The sequence below is a fragment of the Pinus tabuliformis genome, chromosome Q (genome assembly GCF_031772625.1).
Source record: "Pinus tabuliformis cultivar Carrire ecotype Pingquan chromosome Q, CPIR1, whole genome shotgun sequence".
NCBI lineage: Eukaryota > Viridiplantae > Streptophyta > Pinopsida > Pinales > Pinaceae > Pinus > Pinus tabuliformis.
The window spans coordinates 87,664,405-87,681,075 of record NC_142296.1 but is presented as its reverse complement, the minus strand read 5'-3'; positions in this window follow the sequence as shown (position 1 = coordinate 87,681,075).

Genomic DNA, 16,671 nt, shown 5'->3' with positions numbered 1-16,671 from the left:
CTCAAAAGTGAATAATATATCTTCATGTTTCTCAAAGATATCATCAAGCTATTTCTTTTGGGATGACCTATCAACAAATATACTTCGTGTAGGAATGACAATCTTCTTTGTGATATGATTTTTATGGCATTGAGAATCCATTCGAGGTTGGGATTCATAAACTCCATATTATTCTACTACTTAGGAAGGTTACTTGAATTTATTAGTTCCTCTCCAGGTTCCCACTTTTATTCTCTGCTATCACACATAAATATCCACTTTTTTCTTAGATATATATATTTTTTTTTCAATGAGATAATTCCTCTATACAACAAAGTAATCTTGTTTCTACAGAACTCGACTAGCACAATTTTTCTTAGAAAAATTGGCTCACAACTTCATTGATTTAATTCTATGTACCATATTTAATTCCGGGGATATATATGAGATATCACAAATTGGACATTGATATAGGCATTTCGTCCATGTTTTCAATAGCAAGTGCACAATATGGAAATTACCTTCCTACATTTTTCCAAGCCTACTAGTTCATCCATTTATAGTGTTGGAGAATGGACGAGGACTAAAAAACACTTCTAGTTAAAGAGTGACCACACATAAGAAGGATAGAGACATGCCTATGAGCTACAGATGTTGAGGGCCCAATGATACTTTTCATTCCACATCTTTTTACTCTATCAACATGTATTATGCATCTTCTAAACTCCCACATTTGTCAAGGAGAAAATTTTTCTTTGTTATGACTGTTTTCTCATTAAATTGTTCCTCTAAAATCAAATGTTTCTTTGTTATATTCTAACACTTTTTCGTGAGTAAATTCATGGACTACCCTTTGGTTGGGAAATTATTTTTGTTTGGTGGTGAGTTCTGCATCAGTCGTTTTTTTCCATTATAATTTATTCCTTAACCATAACTTGTATAGTGGCAATCCAATTTTCTAAAAATGATGAAGTATCTTAAACATTTAGTTATATTTTACTTTCTTCTAGACCTTATATGTGTATGACATGATGGGAAGGGAAAATTTGTTACATGAATAGACCCTCTTGACCAACTTTGGTGCAATATCTATCATGTACTTTATATTGAACAGGATCCAAACCCTTTTTCAAGACTAGAGGCAAGAATGAGAAATTCTTTAGTTACCTTCTCTTGTATGCAGGGATGTGATTGAAGATAATCTAATGATTCTTTTCTAGATTTGGATTTTCATCTTCTTGTACTTATATTCATACTTCAATGATCCTTATAGGAATTTTCTTGCTTGCACAAGCCAATCATCTTTGCCTTGGAGTACTCAAACTCGAAGGCGATTCATCAATTTGTGCATTGAGCATGCAAAATTAACTCATTTTCTTCTACTGGTGGTTTTTATTATTTTCTTCTCCAAACCTTGGTAGGATTTTTAGATAAATTTTGATCTTTGATTTTATTAGGATCCCACTTCATTCTACTTCTACAATATCGTGCTATATGTCCAAAATTGTGACATTGATAGCATTCTATCTTGAATAATGGAGAAATTGAGCTATAATTTTTGTTGCCATGGCCATTCGGGATACTTTCGTGTCTGACTGCAAGATTTATTCTAAGGTTTTGATGATAACCTTTGCAATCATTCTTGTAGTATGCTCTACAATCTCTAGCTTTATGACCAAAATTAGTGCAAAAATAACAATAACTAGAGAATAAGGTTTGATACATGGATGAGAAGACTTTCCTTGATGATCTTCTGAAATTGCTTTGCCTTGGAGGAGGTTCAATCCTTGGTTGATCCTTGTTGTTACTTACATAAAGGGAATATTCCTTGAAGTCATCATAATAAATTTTAGGAAGGGAAGCACTTGCAACATTATTCTGGCTTTCATTGTGATTTGGCCTTTGGAGAAAGATGATACTGCTTTCAGGTTTTTCTTCTAATTTAGTCATTGGATATTCACCTGTATAACGAAGTCCTCTTTTATCAAACGATGATCTTTGATGGTTGAGAGCGTCATCCAATTATTGATAACTCTTTAGACTCTTGCATAACTTGTCAACTTCATTTTTCAATCAGACAATTTCTTCTTCAAGTTTTTCACAATCTTCTTTTTTCTTAATTAATTGTATCTTTACTACTTCTTCCATTTTCTTCACTTCTTCTAGTTGAGATGTTAGTGAGATGACTTATTCTTCATGTATTTTTTCTTGTTGACCAAACTTTGCCTCAATATTGTTAAAATCCTCAAATATTTCCTCTAGTTGGAAACTTAGATGGACAGCTTCATCCTTCGTACAATCAAGGTCATGATCGTTGTCTTCAACATTTTGCATCTACTTCTTAAGTTTTTCATTTTCTTTTCTCAATCTATGTATTTCTTCTAGGGAAGCAAGAAGCTTTGCTTTAGTATTTAATTCAACCTCTACTTCAAAGTCTTTTTTATCCTCATAGTTCAGATACTCTAATTCAGGTTCAATAGACACAAAGTCAAATTCTCTATATTTTGTTTTTTAGTTTTTCCCAAAGATTTTTAGTCGAAGAACATTGACCCACCTTGATTTTTACAGAATCTGATAGACTACTCAATATTTTTTTCATCGCTTTTGTATTATATTCTTTTGACTCCTTTGCAGTTGTTCTCCTAGTAACAATTGATTCCCATACTTCATAACCAATACCCGTAAAAAAGAACCACATTCTTGAGTTCCATAATACATAGTTTGTTTCATCAAATAAGCAAGCTTTACTAATCTGATTGACTTTTGATTTCATGATTGAGGAGGATATATCTTCAAAGGGTTTGGAGGGTTTCCTTCTTGACCTTTCCATTTGTTCTAGGGGATCTTCCTCTTAACTGTTAGGCTGAGACGGAAGGAAATGATTCTAATACCAATTGTTGGAAATACTAAAGGGGGGGGGGGGGGGGGGGTTGAATCAATATTTCTTTCAATTGTTATATTATGGAAATTAAAAATATTTTTACAAGTTAACCCAAAATGCAAGAAGTAGAATAAAAAATAAATTTATTATTAAACATAGTGGGGACTCCAATCCTCGTTTACAAATACATGATCCAACTTGCAATATAAGTTCTTCAAGGTAGTGACCTTGACTGATGACATTGATCCTCTTAGGTCAATCTAGGCACCAACCTAGTAATATGAGGACACCAACCGTCCTATGCTCCAACCATCAAAAGTTAACCAAAATACTTCATAAATGCTCCCTTCAAAATGTATTCAAAGCTGCTTCAACAATATTTAATCGAGATGGTCCAAGGTCTACTTAAGCATGATTCAATATTGCTCCAAGAGATTTTTGCAAAATATGCTTCAAAGATACTCCAAAATATACTTCAAAAGGTCTTCAAGATTCTTCAAGAATTATACAAAGAACTGCCTCAAGAATGCCTCCAAGTTTGTTTCAAGGTTTGCTTAAAAGATCTGCTCTACAACTCTTCATGTCTGCTATAGGAAGGAATATTAGTTCAACTTGCAAAAGACTTATAGGAGGCTCCAAAATGGGATGTAAAAAATACTCTTAAGGTATTCTTAACAAGCTACAAGATTGCTTCAACAGGTTCTTCAAGAAGTGCTTCTAGTTTGGTCCACTATTAATTTAAAGAGGCTTCAAGTTCTGCCACAAGGAAGGGTTATAAATTCAAATTTTAGGTCCATTTTAAGAGGTCTCTAGGTCTACTATAAGGTAGCTCAAGATCAAATCCAAAATATTCTCCAAATCAGATTCAAGTATGCAATAAGGGGTCTCTAAAACAAAGGTCAAAGAGTGCACCAAGTTTGTCCAAGAATGCCTTCAAGTCTATTCAAGAATATCTTCAAGTATGCTCAATAATTGTCTTTAAGTCTACTTAAGGAAGGCTTCTAGGTATGCTCCATAAAGTCTCTAGAAATCTTTCTCCAAAAGTATGAAAGTATACTTTAACAAGGCTTCTCCAAAAGTTCCAAAAATGATTCAAAGTAACTGTGCTAAGGTCATCTCCAGGTCAGCTCTAAGATCTGCACTAAGTCTGCTCCAAAAGTTTCATCAAATTATACTTCAATTAATCACTCACAAGCATGGAATATGATCCTAATAATAAACAAATATGAGGAAAGGATACACAAAAGGCTGAATTTTATTCACGGGTATGATATCTTACAGTGGGGTCAAAATTACAGTCCACAGGAGGTCGAAATTACAAGCTTGAGTTAGCCTCAGGGCCAAGTCCTTTCACATGTCCAAACTCTGCTATTTGATAGGGTCGAGATTTGTTGTAACTTTAGGGGTAAGATCAAACTTATGGGGTCAATTTTTTCTGCTAGAAAGAAGGCCAAATTCCTAACAAATAATAGTTCCATAGATACTTCAAAATAGATTAGTCAATTCTAAAAAAAAAACCTTAACCAAAGACCTACATTTTCTTCAAATAATGCTCCTTCAATTAGCCTTTAGGTTCATGATAAATGAAACTTTCCTCTTATACTCCACAAACTTGAGTTCTTCTTATCTCCTTGGCCAATATGGATGAGAAAAATGAGGAGAGAAGGCCTTTATTTATACTAGTTAAATCAAATATTGCACTGACATGTGTATTGGGGATAAGACTGACTTGTCCTTAAGTAGGCTGACTTGACAGGGGTTCAAACAAGTGGTTCTTGACTTTGAAAATTCATTTCTCCTCAATGTAAAGGAGTTAGGAGGCATGTAATAGCTCGTTGGAAAGGGCTTAAATAGATCTTTAAAATTATGTTAATATCCTCTTCAGATATACATTCCTTTGACATCAATAACAATTAATTATTCAACACTAGGTTCAATTCCCTCGAGTTATGTTGGAGGGGGGATTTGGAATAACCATTTCATCTATGGGAATCAATCACATGGTTAATTGCCACCCTTAGAATGTGGGACTAACCACCTACTCAATTTAATGTTACAATTTTTGAGGTTTACTAATGCATGTGCATTTTGGTGTAATGGAAAACATACACTCTTACCTTTGAAAGTAGTGAACTTAAAAGAAAGAACTTACGTATACCCATATTTGAAAATGAAATGTTGGCCATACTACATGCAGCTAAGAAATGGCATCCACACCTAATAGCAAGAACATTCAAAGTAAACACATATCATGATAGCTTAAATAATTCTCGAAACAAAGGCTATCTTTAGAAGAGAAAAAAAAAGAATTATAAATATGCTAGGTTATGACTTTTAATTTATCTACAAAAATGGAAAACAATATTGTAGTGGATGCACTCTCAATAAAGAGGAAGACACAAAGGGTTTACTATTTTCTATTTCCACAATCTAATTGGGTGGAAGAAGTGAGGATATAATGGAAGAAATATGAAAAGGTATGAAATATCATTCAACAACTACAAAAGTATCCCGATGTAGTATAAAAACTTATATGAAAGAATAATTTGTTGTGGTATCAATATCATTTATACTTATGTAAGAATTATCAACCTCAATAGAAGATCCTTTTGGAATTACACACTTATCATTTAGAAGACATTCAGGGTTCTTGAAAACATACCATAGAATCAATAAATATATTTTTTGGGAAGGTATTAAAGCATATGTCACTAATACAAATGGGCAGAAAATCCGACAGAAAATTCTGCCGAAATAGGTAAAATCAGAAAAAGTGTCTGAAGTCAAATGTATTTTTTTGTTTTTCTTTTTAAAATGCAGAAGGTTGTCAGATATTTGATAGGATTTCCTTAACATTCGGATATCTGGTTATCGCAATAACAGAGTTCCTTAACAACTTTTATCACATGCAAATATTTCATTAAAGTCAACTCGAGTGGGGCCCTAAAGTTTAAAGTCTATCAAGTCTAATTCGCGTTGCCTTTTAATTTATTAGTGCTCATTTTAATGACAAAGGTAAAAAGCGTTGCAAATTAAAAGGCAACAAATGTTCAATTTGACATAAGTAGGTACATCGTTTATTTAAAAGTTTCATGAATGAGGTGATTTGATAGGTCAAGGTTCTATTTGGTAATCAATTAATAAAAAAAAAATCATAGTTAGTGGGATATTATGATCGAAGAAAAGCATCCTTGTACGTTTTGTGTGGAAAATGATTATTAGTGATGGGAGCTAACCGACCATAAACTGGTTCTCGAAAATTTACAACAATTATTAAAAATGACTGAGGTGTTAGTTATCTCTATTGTTATTTGAGTTTTCATGAGCGCTGTAGATTTTCGGGTCCTACTTTTCATTTTCTTATATCATATTTCATGGGATTTTGCTTGCAAACAATGGGAAGAAGCGACCATCTCTATTGAAATGAGATGGAAGGGCCTAAGTTTATCAAATGTGACCCTAAACTCGTTGAGATATTTAGCAGGGCTAGATGAGAGACCTTTTATTGTAGTTTCCAAGGTTTCAATTACAAAGTAGAAATAGAATTTTTTGAGGGGGAGAATCACTATAGTTGCTTATATTTCATTTCTAGTCATGGAGGAGACTATTGTAGAGGCAACAAGGTTGCAAATTGAGAGAGAATGCTGGTTCAAGAACCAAATGCTGATAGGAGTCGATATTGCATTTTTCCTCGAAGAGGAGCACATGAATGAAGACTATAGTTAGTGAGTTCAGAGAGCTTTGTTGAAGTCGACATGGAATAATGCCCTCAGGATCATCCAAAGTTTTTTTTACCTATCAGGGAAGTTACAATTGCATAGGTATGTATCATTTCAAATTTTGGCTCATCTGGTAGGTCAAATTAGAACAAATACCCCTTATTTCCTATTGAAAATATTGAGAAAGATGTTAGCCAAGGTTAGGGCCAAACCTAAAATGCCCCCTCATTGTATTAATTGTCAACCACCTTGGGAAAGTAGATAGTACATGGGAACATTTATTATTTTGGGGAGGGTTTATTAAATATGGTGCTGCCAAAACTAAAGACAACAAGGGCAAGAAATAGAAGAAGAAACCAACCCTTGTGCAAACTTTTGAAACAACGCAAATAAGTTCCTCTATGCTAACCCAGAGTATGGGGAGAACTTCAAAAAGACAATATGAAGAAAACCATACACCCCTTTCTCCAGTAGAAAAGGTTTATATAAGGAAAAATAAATGATTGATAAAGAAAGAGAATTCAGGGGATTTTCAGCCACAAATTTAAAAAACCCCAGAAATCCAAGAAAAAAATCATAGAAGTTCCAAATCCAAGTGTTTCAGAGACATGTGAAGGTGATGATAATGTGCCTTTGTGAGTTCTGATTAAAGATAGGATTTCAAAACACAAAAAATAAGACAAATAAAAATAACTAAAATCTATGAAGAAAGAAAAGAAAAAACAGTTTGTAGAAATTAAAGAATATGAAACAAGGAGACCTCATACTAGGCATGTTAATAAACAAAGGTTAAGTGCAAGGCTTAGGCTAAATCCTACTGTTAAAGACCTAGTTATTAATATAGATGAATAGACACATGAAAAAGAAAAAGGGCATAGGTTGACACAAGAAAAATCATCAAGCAGGAAAAAGGGAGAAAACAAAGTTTTTTTTGGAGAAAATTGTAGAGACCATGGTTGCTAGGGTTAGGAGAAAAAGAGAGAAAAGAAAGCAGAGCCTAGAAAAATTGACCTCTTAGCAGAGGCCACTAAGGCTTTGAAATAGGAAAAGTGAAGCAATGCTACCAATTGAAATAAAAATCCGTAAAAATCTATTTTGTTATCTGTTTTGGTAACACATTACCCAAATATTTTGACAACACTCAAATATATCTCATTGGGAGCGTTTTCTCTACAACCAAGCAATGCAAATGATATAAGAGAAAATTCAAAGATCAATGGAGACTTAAGTTTTGAATATATAAGAGACTTATCTATTTTGCAAATGATACAGGTTAAAGGGCTCAACTAGCAGTTTCCTGGTGGTACTGACTATGAGTGATCGACATCCAAATTTTCCTCCAAAACATCAGCAAATAGTTCTAGATTTCACGATCAATTATACATCCAGGTTCTGTAGAAATTCCCACTGTAGATCAACATATTATACAATAGAGTAAAGCAAAATACAAGATCTACTTCGACAACAAAATTTGCGGAAGCTTAATTGAATTGAGCAAGATCAATGAGAACACATATAATTGAGAATGAGAAATCAATCACACATAACATAGAAGAAATAACCCAGGGAAAGCCTCAGCCGAAAACCCCAATCTCTGTATTATCATACAAGTGGAAATATGTTCAAGTTACAAAAAGAATCAGCTCACAAGCTATCCCGCTCTCTCTGCAATCAAACAATACTGCTCATAGACAGTCAAAGGCTCTCACAACCTTCTCCTCTGCCCTCCAAGCCTCCTATTTCCTTGTGCAGTTCTTCCTAGGATCCAGTGCTTCCACTTGTGTGAATTCCCACCTCACATTGCTCACTTGGCCCAGAAATAACTGCACAAACCTGAAGGAGATAATTCCTTCTGCATGGATGAGTTTCCTGTATAGGAAAAATCCTCCAACTGATAGTACACTATCCCTTCCTCTGATCTCAACTGGGTCACTGACTGAAATGACATGCATGAGTTATTTATGAGAGAATATTCAGTTATCTGAAGTGCAGCAGTTACATGCATGCATGCATTAACTAATTGAACTCACAATTAATTCAACAAACTGTTTGAACTAATCTAACTGGACTTAACTCAGATAACTGATCTAATTAATTACAACTCAAATTACAACTCATCCTTGTCTCTTTAACTTATGGATAAATTCCTCAATCAATGGAGAAACTGTTGCATGTCCTCACATAGACTTCATGTTTGATTTTCTACAACTAATTAACTCAATATGAATTAATTAATTATTTTACAAACAACTGCTAAGATCAAATTCGAATTTTACTTCTCCATTTTAGTTCAGGGACTAACTAAAATTGGAATCCATCCCGAAATTCTATTTATAGCAATGCTATTTTTAGCACTTCCATTTTTCATTCCTTGTTGCTATGTCCAACACTGGTACCCAAACTACTATTTATAGCAATGCTATTTTTAGCATTTCTTGTTGCCATTTTCAACACTCCCTCTCAACAAGAAAGGCATTCAACTCGAACTCGATCTTGAACCTTTGGAATGTTCTGCATGCAACACTTCTCCCAAGTGTTATTGCTCCAACAACTCTAGAAACAAAAAAAAACTCCCAACTGACCTCCCTGTTGGGCTAGAAACATCCTTTGATGCTGAAGCTCCATCTGCCACTGACAAGTGCTCCCTATTTGACCTCTGAGCTGCTACAACACTCCATGCATCTCGCACCATTGCACACCTATTTGTGCCATCCTGCACTGGTGCAACACTCCTATGCCTCTCGCATTGCCGCAACTTGCTAGCTCTGCACAGTCTTGGGACTCCTGCACTGTAGCTCTCTCTGCCACTCCATCCGCATCTGTCTCTACCCACTCAGCCAATCCTGCTACTCCTCATCAGGGCTCCTGTAGCAAGGTCTAATCAAAGAGGTTGGGTACCTCAATGATCTTGCCCCTATTCCAGCCTTCTTGGGATTGTCACTCCACATTGCCCCACCTCCTACCTGGAGGTATGGATGCATGTGCTCCCTCTTCCCACTTGGCTTGAAATTTTCCCCTACTGGAGGTCTCTGCATGAGTGGATTCCTCCACTCGATCTCCTCTCAGCTTCTCCAGTTGTGGCTGCTCCACAACCTCCTGAAGCTGCTTCACCAATTGTGGCTCCTCCACAATTGTCAGAGACTTCTTCTGGCACTGCATGTTGAGAGGTAATGTACTCTCCTCAAGGTGTTGCATGCATATTGAACCTCAATAGCATACAGGTTCTTGACTCTTGAACCGATCTGCTTCACCTGTCTCGTGGTGATGTGTCAAAGGAAAACCTTTCCCTTACTGAAGACTACATCATAGTCTTTGTTTTCCAGCATTGCAATCGACACCAAATTTTTCCTCAGTCCTGGTACATAGTTGACATCGGTCAAGGTATTGTGAGCTCCATGCTCCCTCTGAAAAAAAAATCGTGCCTACACCTAAGACACTATACTTTTCATCATTATCCATCGCTGTGAGTATCTGGAGATCTTTCTCCTCCAAGGTACTAAACAAACTCTTGTCACTGGTCATGTGGAAAGAAGCTCCACAGTCAAGAAACCAACCACATCCCACCACGGATGAAACCATGCATGCGAAGAGGGTGAAATCCAACTCGAACTATGAGGCCAATGCCTCACCTTCATATCCTTCCTTGGATCCCATCTTAGATATCTTCAGTGGACAATTTGTAGCAAAATGGCCCACCTCATGACAATGAAAACATCGCACTTTCGATTTGTCAAACTTCTTCCCACCATGGGAAGAACTCAATTTGGGATGAGAATCCTTCTCCTTCCCTTTCTTTGCCTTACTTGCGAAGGCACAATTTTCTTCATCCTCCTTGGATGAAAAACCATCTCTAGTGCTTCTCCTTATCTTCTCCTGCATCAGATCCGACCAAAGTCATTCCCAATCTAGCAATTTCTCTCTTCCATTTATCGAGTCTTGGTAGCTATGTCAGCTCTTAGGAAGACCGAGGAGAGCAATACTCACCATGTCATCATCGGCTGTAGTGATCCCTACACTTCTAAGCTCATCCCTGCAGGTGGTGAGCTTGTTCAGATATGTAGAGATAGTGTCGCCCTTTTCACACTGGATTTTCGAAGCTTGTCTTTCAGCGCCAGCTTCCTTTGATCGCTGATGTTTTGATATAGATCTTTCAATGTTTTCCACATCGAAAATAGTGTCTCCTTGCCATGGAGGCTTGAGACAATGTGGTCTCAAACTCCCTCCAGGAGGATTCTCCTTCCTCTAGCCACACATTTCTTCCAATTTGCGAATTCTGTAGCATTAGCCGTTGCCGGCTTGGGGAATTCTTGATCAATGAAGTCCTTTAGACCGTTATCCTCTAATACTGCTTCCATGCGATCCTTCCAGGCTATATAATTTGAGCTGCCATAAAGGGCATACTCGAGTCTTAAACCGTTGAACGCCATTGGTGAAATTAAGATGTGATAAGAACTCGATTTCTATATTCAGGAACCTCAAACTTTGAACTTGTCCCTTCTTGTATACTATTCTTCACTTTGATCACCTTTGCTCTGATACCATGTAGAAATTCCCACTGTAGATCAACATATTATGCAATAGAATAAAGCAAAATATAAGATCTACTTCTACAACAAACTTTGCAAAAGCTTAATTGAATTGAGCAATATCAATGAGAACACATATAACTGAGAATAAGAAATCAATCACACATAACACATAAGAAATAACCCAGGGAAAGCCTCAACCTAAAACCCCAATCTCTGTATTATCATACAAGTGGAAATATGTTCAAGTTACAAAAAGAATCAACTCACAAGCTATCCCGCTCTCTCTGCAATCAAACAATATTGCTCATAGATAGTCAAAGGCTCTCACAACCTTCTCCTCTGCCCTCCAAGCCTCCTATTTCCTTGTGTAGTTTTTCCTGGGGTCTAGTGCTTCCACTTGTGTGAATTCCCACCTCACTCGGCTCACTTGGCTCAGAAATAACTGCACAAACCTGAAGGAGGTAATTCCTTCTAAATTGATGGGTTTCCTATATAGGAAAAATCCTCCAACTGATAGTACACTGTCCCTTCCTCTGATCTCAACTGGGTCTCTGAATGAACTGACATGCATGAGTTATTTATGAGAGAATATTCAGTTATTTGAAGTGCAACAGTTACATGTATGCATGCATTAACTAACTGAACTCACAATCAATTCAACAAACTGTTTGAACTAATCTAACTGGACTTAACTCAGATAACTGAGCTAACTAATTACAACTCATCCTTATCTCTTTAACTAATGGATAAATTCCTCAATCAATGGAGAAACTGTTGCATGTCCCCACATAGACTTCATGTTTGATTTTCTATAACTAATTAACTCAAGATGAATTAATTAATTATTTTACAAACAACTGCTAAGATCAAATTCGAATTTTACTTATCAATTTTAGTTCAGGGACTAACTAAAATTAGAATCCATCCCGAAATGCTATTTATAGCAATGTTATTTTTAGCACTTCCATTTTTCATTCCTTGTTTCTATGTCCAACACTGGTACTCGAACTACTATTTATAGAAATGCTATTTTTAGCATTTCTTGTTGCCATTTTCAACAGGTTCAAAGTTGGAAAATATGAGAAGCTTCGTATTTTTATTTTAGTTATATAATTAGATTAGATTTAAAGTTAGATATATGCACACTTCAATACTTCGCGAATCAAATTTCCCTAGATATTGTGGATCTAAATATTATGCAATTTTTCTTAAAACTTATGGAAAAAGGAGAACCAAGGGTTGGTTTTTCTTCGAATAAAAGAGACTCGTGTTGGTATTTGAATCAATTTTTGAGTTCAATTTAAATTTTCAATACAAAAGTATTTGAAGCCTTCATATTATAGATTCATTTGTGATGTTTATCAATCTTTCTATTAGTGTTGTTTATCTCTTGTGCAAACTCCTTTAGATATTCATGTTTGAAACAAAAAAAATCATAAAATTTTGTAGAATTCATATTTGTTAAGATTCTCTTCTTTTATAAGTTTTAAATATATCACTATTTTTGGTAAAGTTACACAAAATTCATTTTGATGCTCTGTTTAAATGGTTTGTTTCCTTTTTCTACTTCCAACTTGATAACCAAAGGTCTAAATAAACATGATCTATCTTTCCTCTGAGCTCTATTTTTTGTACTCACCAGATTTTGAAAAACTTGATTGAAATCAACCTGTGACTCTATGCCTAATGGTTCTATTCTTGTTTCCCCAACCAAACTTGTCAGCCCTGTTACATTAGATTTGTCCATTAAGTGTATAATGACACCTTACTATGATACATTGAGTAATCGAGTCATAGAGAGATCCCTCCCTGGATTGGAAGGGCCAGATCCCAATCTGAAAGACTAATTTTAAGGTTATACTAGTAGTTTTCTGTTACAACTAGGAAAACTATGAAGTGATAACAACAATGATAAAAAATGGAACCATATCATCATTCTTCCTATCATGAAGTCTATAAGAAAGATAAGAAAGTGAAACACGACATCTTCACTTCTAGAGAAACAAATAGTAAAATCAACAACATTCATGGAATCAAAACTCTAAGGACACATTACGTAAAATTGCAATATCAAGAACCACAACTTCCATAGATTGATAAATCTCCATTTCCACACCTATTACTTAGGTCCTTGTGATAAATTAATCAATGTTTATAGATTTTTTCCTTGTATCGTCTTCCTTTTGAGAATCAACACTTGCATAGGTTGGCCTCACTCTCTTTTAGGACATGGTAACTAGTGGTTCCAAGTAGTCATCTAGTGTAGTAAGTGACAACAAGACCTATCCAATGGATGATTATACCTTGAACACCTAAAGCACCTTGTTATTCAAGGATGTGGGAAACTTGTGATTTTATATTGGAAAACAAACCAAGAAAACAAGTGGATTAGAAAACCCATAGAGGATGATCCTATACAAGCTAAAGACGGTTCATGGAATAAGGATAAGTATAACTAACTTAAGAATTGGTGCTTGGATGAAATAGACAATAACTCAAGGTATGGAGTCACATCCTATAAAATTTATGGTTATATTTAGTACATGAAATATCATATATTTATTAGAAAATTTATAGGCACTTGGACCTAAAAGAATGCTAGACTATGAGTCATTACACAATCACAAAAGCTGAGACCATTTAATCATGACTTGTTATAAAAATATTTATCTATTTATGAGGTGTTATCATAATCCACTCAAAAGTTTTCAGTGAGATCTAGATATAGAGGTGCTCAATTCCAAGTATTATAAATTAATACCGCGAGATCAATATAATGTTTATAGGATGACCTAAATCTTTTTCCACCAAGCATTGTGTCATATCCTTTGCAGGTGTGTGTGCTAGTTTTTTTCATTGTTAATTTTAATGCCGAGTTTGAAAATCTTATTCTAGGTTTTGGTGTAGGTTTTATTGTTATCTATATTTTCTTGAACTTACTGGAAATACCTTGTTCTTTACTTGATTTAGAAATTCACCACAAATATGGACGCTGGACTTTTAATAACCATGAATAATATGAATTAAGTGCCTGTAACAAGTATCTTCAACCTGACTGCTTGACATCCATTATGTATGCTTTGTAAGTAGTAAAGCTTAATTTTGTGGTATATGTGTTTCTTCAAATATTGAATTATCAACTCTATTATACCTTGTTTTTCTATAGGCAAACATAGGTGATCTTGATTTCTAAATAGTACTATCATATTTTGTATTTCCATCAACTAGGACTTGCGCCATAGTAATGGTATTAAGCTATTTATGTTCACAACCTCAGAAGATTTTGTTAGCTGATTTTGCCACATAACGGAAGCATAAATTTCCCCTTACTTAACCAATTAGCTTCACTATCCGTGCATTTTCACAAGTAACGACAATTGAACTTGATTTCTATATAGGGCTATCTTATGTATTGCCATTGACTAGGATTTGTAGCAGATAATTGTAGATGTTTTTTCAATTATGTTTTTAAGTTTTATAGTATAACCACTTTACCTACCTTATATTGACCTCTTTTCAGAGGACTATCTGCAATCATTTCAACTTGAAATTATAAATCACATATTTATTCCAGGGGAAACTTGAAGGATGTTGCCCCACATTCTTAGATGGCATATCCTGAAAACTTGTCAATGTATATTAGTTTGATTAATGCAGGGGGATTTGAGCTAGACATCTATTGGCATGGAACAAATGCCCAACAACATTGGCAACAACCATTTGAGCTAACCCATTGGGTGTACTGGAAAGACAACCCATGTTGAAGTTTTCTGGTGGACTGCTACTATGGAATAAGTAAACAAATTAGGTTGCTATAGCGTAAATAAAGTGTTAGGCTTAGTTTTCTTCATAGTGGAAAAAACTTGAGTTTACTTCCTGACACCTAGCTTTTCTCTAGGAAAATACAAAGTCATTCATATGTTTTATTCATAAGACTAGATATTCACTTACCACTAAGTACAAAGGAGTGAGTTTTTTACATTTTGGTCAAATCAACTAAGTATTCAAAAATAAAGAATACCCATTTTATGTAGAAGGAGATATTGATGTTGTGCCTTAGTAAAAAAATGGTTTCCTATGAAAATTAATATCTTTAGTGGGTTACCTACCACTTTTCTAAAGAAAATAGGGGATCATATCTAATTTTCTTACATAGGTTATTTATTTCAAAGTTTATAAGTGAAAACATATGATGAAAATACAAATAAAATGTAACTAATAAGTTAGATCAACAAACACATTGTTGCCTTGATTTTGATAAGCTAACCTAGACAATATGAGACCTACCTATTTAGAAGCAATGATGCAAAAAATTGGAAATTAGGAATAAAAGGGTATAGAAAGAATTAGAGACAAACACAAGACCAAACAATATTATGTTTGAGTGTCCTTTAATATCAATAATGCTCGAAACCAATTATTTTTTGTGTAGATTCTAGATATTTCAAATGTCAATGTCATTAATGACAATTACCTGCTTGGGATGCCATATTAGTTTTGGTATTTTTTTAAACTTCCAATATTAACACTAATATTTCTTATTATCCATGAATTATGGGCTTTATAAGCTAATGCATTTGAGAAATTATTGTGTGTCAATTGTTTTGTGGGAGAGATGATATCATATTACATTGCTTGGTGATTAGTGTTTGAGGGGTAGGGGGTGATTGGTGTTTCACTTATTCAAACATAATAGGGTTGATATTAATGGCTTATATTATATTTGACACTCATTAAAGGAGATATATAGACAATGTCTTATTTCATGCTTTGTGCTATCCTAATTATGCCGATAATATGTAGAAGTTCCTAATGACAAAGACTAGCACCTAGGCCATCCTGGTACGGAAACAACTATCTAAAATTTGGTTTAATAAAGCTTTAAAAACTAATACTTGATAAACAATATCCCATAAAAATTTTCATGGTATGAAACCTTGTATAAATATTTATTAGTATTATCCCACGTCTATATCTAATTTAAGTGTTCACTCTTTTAATCACGTAGAATAGTTATTCAAGGTTTCATTAAAAGTCTTTAAAAGGTGGCTTACTTCTTCTCATTATTACTTGTAGTAATCAAATTCCTTGAACACATTTACCCTCTAAAACTTGTTTGGAGTTCTCCAAATAGACACATAGTTGATATGATTCACTTAGTTTCCATAGGATTTAAGAGTTCAAGTGGAATTCCCCCAAAAGTTGATCTTAAATTATACCCATCCTCAATAAAATTCTAAACTTGACATGTTATAAGCTAAATTTGGCATATTCCAAGCTTAATATAACCGATTTAACAACTCATATCCATTCACAAACATAAATTATTAATATACCCTTATAATTCATAAACAAATGTAAGCATAAATATAATAAATTAAATAGCCATAAATAATGAACACATGGATTTGGGAGGAAAACTCACCATAGAAACACTGTAAGACTTGCATTATTAATCACAATTTTTTCAATCCATGGTGACCCGTTTTTTATCACAAATTCATGTTCCTTCTTTACAAATGATATATAGATAACTGTGATGAATGAATGAATGAATGAATTT